At 40.9% G+C, this 8,430-nt stretch overlaps 1 long non-coding RNA gene across 1 annotated transcript; it reads right to left on the bottom strand.

Moving 5' to 3' along the window:
* Nucleotides 1-653: 653 nt before the first annotated feature.
* Nucleotides 654-5,370, bottom strand: LOC118560146. Its single transcript, XR_004929122.1, has 3 exons — nt 4,960-5,370; nt 3,159-3,347; nt 654-691 (listed from the first exon to the last, which is right to left on the bottom strand). It is a non-coding gene; the product is annotated as an uncharacterized LOC118560146 (long non-coding RNA).
* Between the last annotated feature and the right edge of the window lie 3,060 nt (nt 5,371-8,430).

Below are 8,430 nucleotides of genomic sequence, written 5' to 3'. Positions count from 1 at the left end.
TGGTCAACTTTTTTTGGAACGGTTTTCATTGGGTGCCACAGTCTGTGTTGTTTTTACCCAGAGAAGAGGGGGGCCAGGGCCTTGTCCACCTAGCCGGGAGAACAGCGGCTTTTAGATTACGTTTTGTTCAGAAATACCTGGCAGGGCCCTCTGACTTAGTGTGGAGGGACGTGGCCAGCTGCATTTTTAGAGGTGTAAATAACCTGGGGCTGGATGCGGCTCTGTTTTTAACTGATTTAAATCTTTTAAAGTTAAGGGGATTGCCGAGGTTTTATCAGGGTGTTTTTAAATCATGTGCCCTGTTTAAATTAAAGCCATCCCAAACGACTAACTCTCTGCACTGGCTTTTACAGGAGCCTTTAATCTGTGGGTCCAGGCTGGACGTGTGTGACGGCGCTGGACCAGGGCTGTCGGAGGCGCTGCGCCGGTCAAAGATAACAACCGTGAGACAGCTGGTGGAGACTGCAGGACCATCCCTCTCCAACGTCGAGGCCATGGGTTCCGTGATGGGGGTACGGTCTGCCAGGCTGGTGCGGCGCTTCCTGGACCTCCTGAGGGGAAAGATGTCGGCCAAGGAGAGGAGCCTCCTCCGTACTGTGAGAGACAGAGCCAGCCAGACCCGATGGACTCCTTTCCTGGCCTGATCCTGGATCCTGGGTTCCCGGAGAGAAGTGGACCTCTGCTCTCCAGCCTGGACCCACAGAAGATGGTTTTATCCACTATGGACCAGAAAACTGTTTATAGAGTTTGCTCCAAAGTGATAAATCGAAGACATTTCGAGAACCGCGCAGTCTGTGTATGGACTGATAGACTTGCTGGTAGAGCACCCCAGTGGAGGACTTTATATAAGCCTCCAATTAAAAAGAGAACTGGTGATCTCCAATGGAGGATTTTACACGGTGCCATTGCCAAAAACTCTTTTTTATCCGTTATTAATCGGGCTGTTTTAAATGAGTGTCCTTTCTGGAGTCTGTCTGAGAACGTTTTTTCATGTTTTTATGGACTGTAACAGACTAAAGACCATTTTTAGCTTTTTAACAAATGTTTTTAGTCTTTTTGGCACTGTTTTTACTACTTCTTTATTTATTGAAGGAGTGTGCCAAAATAAAAATAATAAGGCAAAGGCCAGACTTTTAAACTTCTTAATCAGTGAGGCAAAGATGGCTATTTATTTGTCCCGTAGAGACAGACTGCAGGGAGGACCTCACCTTGATGCTGTGGCTCTGTGGAAGTGCAACGTTAAAGCTAGAATTAGGCTGGAGTTTCACTTCCACAGAGCCACGCAGAACATGGAGGATTTTATGCAGTTGTGGGGTTTTAAAAAGATTTTATGTGAAGTGTCTGAAAGAAAAGAACTTCAATTTAACAAGCTTCTTATTTAAGAATTTTATGTAAATGACACTTGGTTTTAACTCAATTGTTTAATTGTTTGGCCTTTTGTAATTAAAGTTTCGTTAAAAGTCAAAAGTCTTCTTCTTCTTCGTCTTCTTCTTCTCTTCTATCATGGCGGATCGCAAGCAACTTTAAGGTGCATACCGCCACCTACTGTTAATGAGTGTGTAGCAACACTGTTTTACATCTATTAAATTCTATTTGTTAATTTTGTATTCTGAAGATAATAAATAATGCTTTCCTTAATCTATAAATATCCTTTATATTTCCTTTATTTCCCAATTATCCTTTAAGACACCATTCTTGGCATGTCCTTTTATTCCCAACAAGTTTGTAAAATTGTTGAAGTTACATTTTCATCCATACTACTTTTAATTTTCATCCAATATACTAAACCTAATTTCATTCTTCTGAATTCCAGTGGAGTTTCTCCAGTCTCTATTAAAAGAGTGTTGATAGGTGTTGTTTTCACTGCTCCTGTGCATATACGTTAAGCCCTACTTTGTAATCTATTCTTTGTAATGTTGTTTTAGCTGCTGCTCCATAAATAAAACTGCCATAATGTATTATTGATCTCATGAGAGCCTTATATATGTTTAATAATGATTGTCTATCTGCACCCCAATTATTTCCAGCCACAGCCTTCAGTAAATTTATAACTTCTAACTAAATAACACATTTTACGAAGTGATCAGTCCACAAGTGAAAAACCAGGAGACTTGTTGATGAAACTTCTGGCCATGATGCTTTTGTCATGGCAATCAACCTTCAAGATTTCTGACAATGCCATCACATCACTTCTTCTGTGCATCAAGTCTGTGAAATGTGGCTCTGTCTTGCTAAAGGCGAAACTTCCCCCTGCAACACTGATTTGCGTTTGTATAGCTCACAGCATTTTCATTTACATGTTAAAGCCTCCCCTAGAATTAGGAGGAGGGGGGTCATGGGGGGACAACTGCCACGTCAATTTCTGACAATTCATGGCAGTTTTCGGTGTTGACTGCAAATTACCGTGAACAGCCGTTAACCTGAACTTCCACGACAATCTACAGTGCCGCATAGTGACGGAAATCACACTTTTCATGCAGTGTTTTGGATTACCATTAGTTTTATGAATTATAGCTTCTTGGAGTTTGGCTATTTTTTGTGAATTTAATCACCCCTCAAACCCGTATTCTTTTACCCATGTAGCTAAATGTTTTATTTTATCAGGGTCCTGCTGTTCAATGAATTTCCAGTCTTTACTTTGGAGTTGTCCCAACGGTTTACTTTGTCCCTTTCCCATTTTTATGAATTTGATCCAGTACTGTAACACATAGGGTGTTCTATAAGCTGGGAGTTTTACACTGTGGGGTAACAATAGAAATACCTGTTGTGGTAATTCTCACTTCAACTCTTTCGAGTGGAGAATTCTTGCTAGACCTCCACAAAGGCTTGTTACTTACAATCCCACTGTTTTTAAATAAAAAGAAAATACCTAGTGGTATTTAATTTTCCAGTCATACACACAAACACACAATGCAGACTTTAATTTTGTAGGACACTGCCGCCCTATCCTCGAATTACACGGCCTATTATCTGGACGCCGTTATCCTATTTTGTTTTTTTCTCTACACAGACTTTTTGGGCTCTGTTACCCCTTAGTGTACCTATCAGTGCCAAGGATGATAGGGTTTGTTATCACGGACTTTCTCGGACTCCGTTATCCCTTCTATGCGCAATACCCCTCAATTTCTCATTCATTCCTTTAAATAAACTCCACTCACCACTGCTGTCAATCCTCCCTCGGACTTCCCGTCAACAGTCAGAAACCCGGAGGCGAGATGGACTAGGCCCTTGGAAAAGGATCTGAATGCAGTGGCCACTGACTTTTACCCGGTTCACCTCACCCACAGGAATCATCTGGTGTATTGGGATCCGGCTCGAAGGACCAATTAAATGTCAGGTTCAAACACCTAAAACATTCATTAACAACACAAGAAGGAGAGACAACAATGAGGTTAGTTTTCATAAATCTTGCAAGGAGAGGAGCTGAGATGCTTAATACAGATCTCCAAACTCGCTCTGAAGACACTCTGTTCCCTCCTTGCTTTTATTAGGGAAACCCTGGTTACATTTGTCAAGCTAAAGGGTAGGGATAAGCAAAACACTCTGTGACCTTGGAAACACAGAGATAATACTAAGCAGTTCACACAGTACATTTATACATAAGCACTCCAGATGGCTGAATACAGTTCATCACAGATTCAGACATATTTAGAAAAACACTTATTATGCTTTCTGCAGGCTTTCTGCAACGATAAGAGAGACAGAGTAAATCAATACACATACATAGTAAAATGAAATAGTAACCACTGGTCTATATATTCCAGCAAATATATGATTAACATAATAAACCTAATGAACAATAAACTAAAGTAAAGAGAGATCGGGCATATAAAATACACTGTAATAAAACCTTAAAACTTCTTAGTGTCAAGGTTTTGTTTACTGATGTACTCAGGACGCACACACGGGACTAAAAGTTTGAGTCTTTATTGAAGGAAGTATGCTGGGTGGTGAATGATGAAGACCGGAGGTTCAGGACTGCAGAAGGTCAGGGATGAATGTGATGGCAGGAGCTGACGGCCCGGAGACAGAGAGTCCACACTTGCAAGGTGCTGCTCGGCTAGCAGGCCTCATAGCACTCAGGTTAGCCGTTCATTGGAGACACCAGGGCACAGAGCTGAGCTTCACCAGGGCGGCTAGTCAGGTTAGCAGAACTTGAGAGACACCAGGGCACAGAGCTGAGCTTCTCCAGTGCGGCTAGTCAGGTTAGCAGAACTTGAGAGACACCAGGGCACTGAGCAGAGCTTCACCAGGGCGGCTAGTCAGGTTAGCAGAACTTGAGAGACACCAGGGCACAGAGCAGAGCCTTTCCAGGAACAAACAGTCTTTAGAGTGACTGACAGGACTAACCTTAACAACAGGAGCAAAACAAAGCTTCCAAGGTAAAACGGGGACTGGCATGGAGAGGTGTGGAATGATGACGGCCCAGTGCTGAACTGAAGGCAGAGGGAGGTTTAAATAGAGCACTACACAGGTGGAACAAGGATCTGGCTAATTGACTGGTAAATGATAACAGGTGTGACTGACTGCTGAGGAGGTGAAGTGAAAAATGACAGAAAATAACTGATGAATAATAAAGTCAAACCTAACCCAAAAGAGATGAAAAAATGAAAATAACAGAAAAACAAAGCCAAACCAAAACTCAACCATGACACTTAGTAGTAAAGAGTATATACGTAATAAATGCAATGAACTTAGTAGATATTAGTAAAATAGTAAGATAGAAAATAGTAAAAATAGTAAATAGTAAAAATAATTCTATAATTTTCCCCCTGTTTATTATGTATAAACTCTTTTTCTCACGTCACTTCAGGCAGCCACTTCGTTAGATTTTCAGCTGGAAGGTCATTTTATGAAGGTAAATACATTATACATTCAGGGTTCAATTTACAGCAGGGATTCATGTGTGTATACTTCATAATTAAAATATGTCAGGAAAGTGAGTTGGATAAAAGGTACCTGGCTCCTCATCGCTGTTTTCATCATTGTCATCGTGGGCTAATAGGGGATACATCTGTGCCATTTTGTCCTCCATGGGTGAAATTGCTGTAGTGATGAGACGATTCAACAAAGAATGCAGACAGGGAATAAAACAACAACCACACAACACCAGAATAGCAGTAAACACTGCAATGGAAACTAAAATTGATGCGACCAGTGCTTTATGCTTCCCAAACACTGGTCTATATATTCCAGCAAATATATGATTAACATAATAAACCTAATGAACAATAAACTAAAGTAAAGAGAGATCGGGCATATAAAATACACTGTAATAAAACCTTAAAACTTCTTAGTAGTAAAGAGTATATACGTAATAAATGCAATGAACTTAGTAGATAATAGTAAAATAGTAAGATAGAAAATAGTAAAAATAGTAAATGGTAAAAATAATTCTATCAGTTTCTTTTGAACACATTGAGCTGGAACAAAAATAACTTATGGGCAGGTTGCAAAGATTTGGGAAGCTTTTCATAACATTTGTTGGGCTTTTAAAAAGATTTACTAACAAAATATATCAAAATAGTTGTCTGGAAGAAAACTAAAACCATTTTAATTCAATTCAATTAAATTTTATTTATATAGCGCCAAATCATGAAACATGTCATCTCAAGGCACTTGAGATAAAATGCCATCTCCTTGAACTCATTTTACTGGTCAATTTATTTTTTAATTAAGTCGAATCTGACATCATCAATGAATAATAGTTATAATGAATATTGATTGTTATAATAAAACAAGAAGAGAATAATGGTTAATCAAGTGTCACTATGAAATTGTATTGGTCAACGCCAAGAGGCGTTGAGTTCTACTGATCAACTTAAAAATATTTCATGGCTGTGAAAGAGAAATGTTTGAGTTCTGTAAGATAAGTGAACTTTATATTGAGGTAGACTTACAGCTCATGTTGGGAAGCTATTGATAAAAGTTTTTTTTTGTTTACTTTCCAGTTGATATATCATAATTGTTAAAGTGATCTTGTGTGTTATTTGGTTGCCTGATTTAAATTTTGTGCGGAGCCCGTATGCGCAAAGTTTTTTTCTTTGCTTCAGTGCAGCAGTGTACTAATGGCATGTTCTGATTGTGTTTAATGGTTGTATGCTATTACAACATGAGAGTTTGAGATTTGGGCTTGTTTTACACACTGATAAACATGAACGCTGGTGTCAGGCTGAATACTGAAGTAAAAATTCATACTAGCAGAGGTTCTGTAATTACAGCAGCTAGGAGAACAAGGATCAGAACAAAGCAGAGTTCCATTCTGCCTGCAGGTAACCCAGGTTTCTTCAGTTTGGCAGTTTTCCTGCTTGGTTCTGCTCCTTGTGCTGCTAGCTGTCCTAGCTAACCCTCCTAGTGTGAATGTTTACTCCTGTGTTGACTTCAATGCTGACATTTCAAACAGAAATGAATAGCTCTGCTTCCAGCTCGCTCTCGTTTGCTTCTTTGTCTCTTCTTGTAATTGTTTGGTAATCAGACTGAATATCCATCCCACTCTACCGACACCAACGGGGACCACAGCCGAGCCGCAGCATCTCTGAAGACTATGAACGTATGACCCAGCGACCCGCCCCTCTCCAGCTGTGATTGGCTAGCATGTTGCCTTCAGTCGTTGATATTATTGGTTCAATTATATGACTGACACACCAAAGATAGTACTGATAGATCGATGGCTACTCTAAGGTTAAAAAAAGGAAGAAATTTGCATTTATTCATATTTTTATCAAGTGGATGTTGACTTAGCACATGTAAAGAACTAAATTGTATCTTATGTACATTTCACATATGTAGTATATTTGTAGGCCATTTAATTATTTGTGGTGCAGGAAACATCCATTATTCAGCCTTTTGGGGACGGCGCTGCTCATCTGTACAGGACAATCCAGTCAGACCTTTGGCCACGGCAAACTGCACCTTTTAAAAAAGTTAAAGAAACGGTTACTTTTTATATTACAGTCCTGGTGTCATACATAAAATATATGGATAGTTTATAGTGACAACATAAACTATACATTTACATTTTAAATTTCAAGCCTAAACATGAAGTGGGCAGAATGTTTTGATATCCTCTTATAACATTAGTTAAATCCCAAACATTACAAAATTAACTGACCAGCAATGTAATCACAACGAGGCAACAGCTAGTATGTCTAGAATGAGACCATTCATAGCCTACCTTCCATAAGTCGCCGCTGTCTGACTGAAGAACTTCCCCTGGAGCTGCAGCATCAGAGCGCTCCGGCCGCCTCGGTAGTGCTGGTTGATGCAGTCAGGATCCAGCAGAGTGAACGTCAGACTTGCTTTGGCTTGAACGGACATCAGCCTCCATGAATACCAGGTCATCCATGTTGATATTTATTAACACCGATCCAACTTTTCCACTGCGGAGGTTCGCTTCGGTAAAGTCGCACTGCAGAGCAGTCCGTACCAAGTGACGACACAAACAGGTTAAAATGTCCTCGTTCGTTATATGAGGAAACTTCTTTGTACCATCCTCTCAGTCATTAATAGTTTGAGGCTGTGGCACTGACTTGCCACTTCGATCGCTCTGCAGTTTTTGACAATGTTGCCGCGACAGTTTATCATTTCAGTCAAACTAATGTTATTTGCAGCAAGGCCGAGGTCAATTTGTGGCACTGGCAGGTCGTTCTGGCACTTCCGGTGACAGGTCGGGCTGCCACGGCGTAGTACTGGCAGATGCCACTAGAGACTGTCACCCTAATGGCAGGTGACAGTCTCTAGTGCAGGAGTGGCCAACACCGGTCCTCGAAAGCCGGTGTCCTGCAACCTTTAGATGTGTCCCTGGTTTGACACGCCTGAGTCAAATAATCAGTTAATTAGCAGGACTCTGAAGAACCTGACTGCATACTGAGGAGCTAATTGTGCTATTTGATTCAGGCGTGTGGGGCCAGGGAAACCTCTAAAAGTTTCAGGACACCGGCTCTCGAGGACCGGAGTTGGCCACCCCTGCTCTAGTGGCAGGTGCCTGTAGAGTGACAGAGTGGCGCTCCTGCCACTATTTTTCAATTTAATTCAATTCAGTTTTATTTATATAGTGCCAATTCATGAAACATGTCATCTCGAGGCACTTTACAAAGTCAAAATCAATCATATTATACAGACTGGTCAAAAATTTCCTATATAAGGGAACCAGTTGATTGCTTCAAAGTTCTGACGAGCACCATTCACTCCTGGAGAAGCGTAGAGCTACAGGGAGAGTTGTCTGCATTGTCTATGGCTTTGCAGCAATCCCTCATACTGAGCAAGCATGAAGCGACAGTGAAAAGAAAAACCACCCATTAGCAGGAAGGAAAAACCTCCAGCAGAACCGGGCTCAGTATGAACGGTCATCTGCCTCGACCGACTGGGGATTACAGAAGACGGAGCAGAGACACAACAAGAGAGACAAACAAGCACAGAAGCACACATTAG

This window comes from Fundulus heteroclitus, unplaced genomic scaffold, assembly GCF_011125445.2.
Source record: "Fundulus heteroclitus isolate FHET01 unplaced genomic scaffold, MU-UCD_Fhet_4.1 scaffold_39, whole genome shotgun sequence".
NCBI lineage: Eukaryota > Metazoa > Chordata > Actinopteri > Cyprinodontiformes > Fundulidae > Fundulus > Fundulus heteroclitus.
The sequence above is the reverse complement of the archived record's forward strand: the minus strand, read 5'-3'. Positions and strand labels throughout refer to the sequence as shown.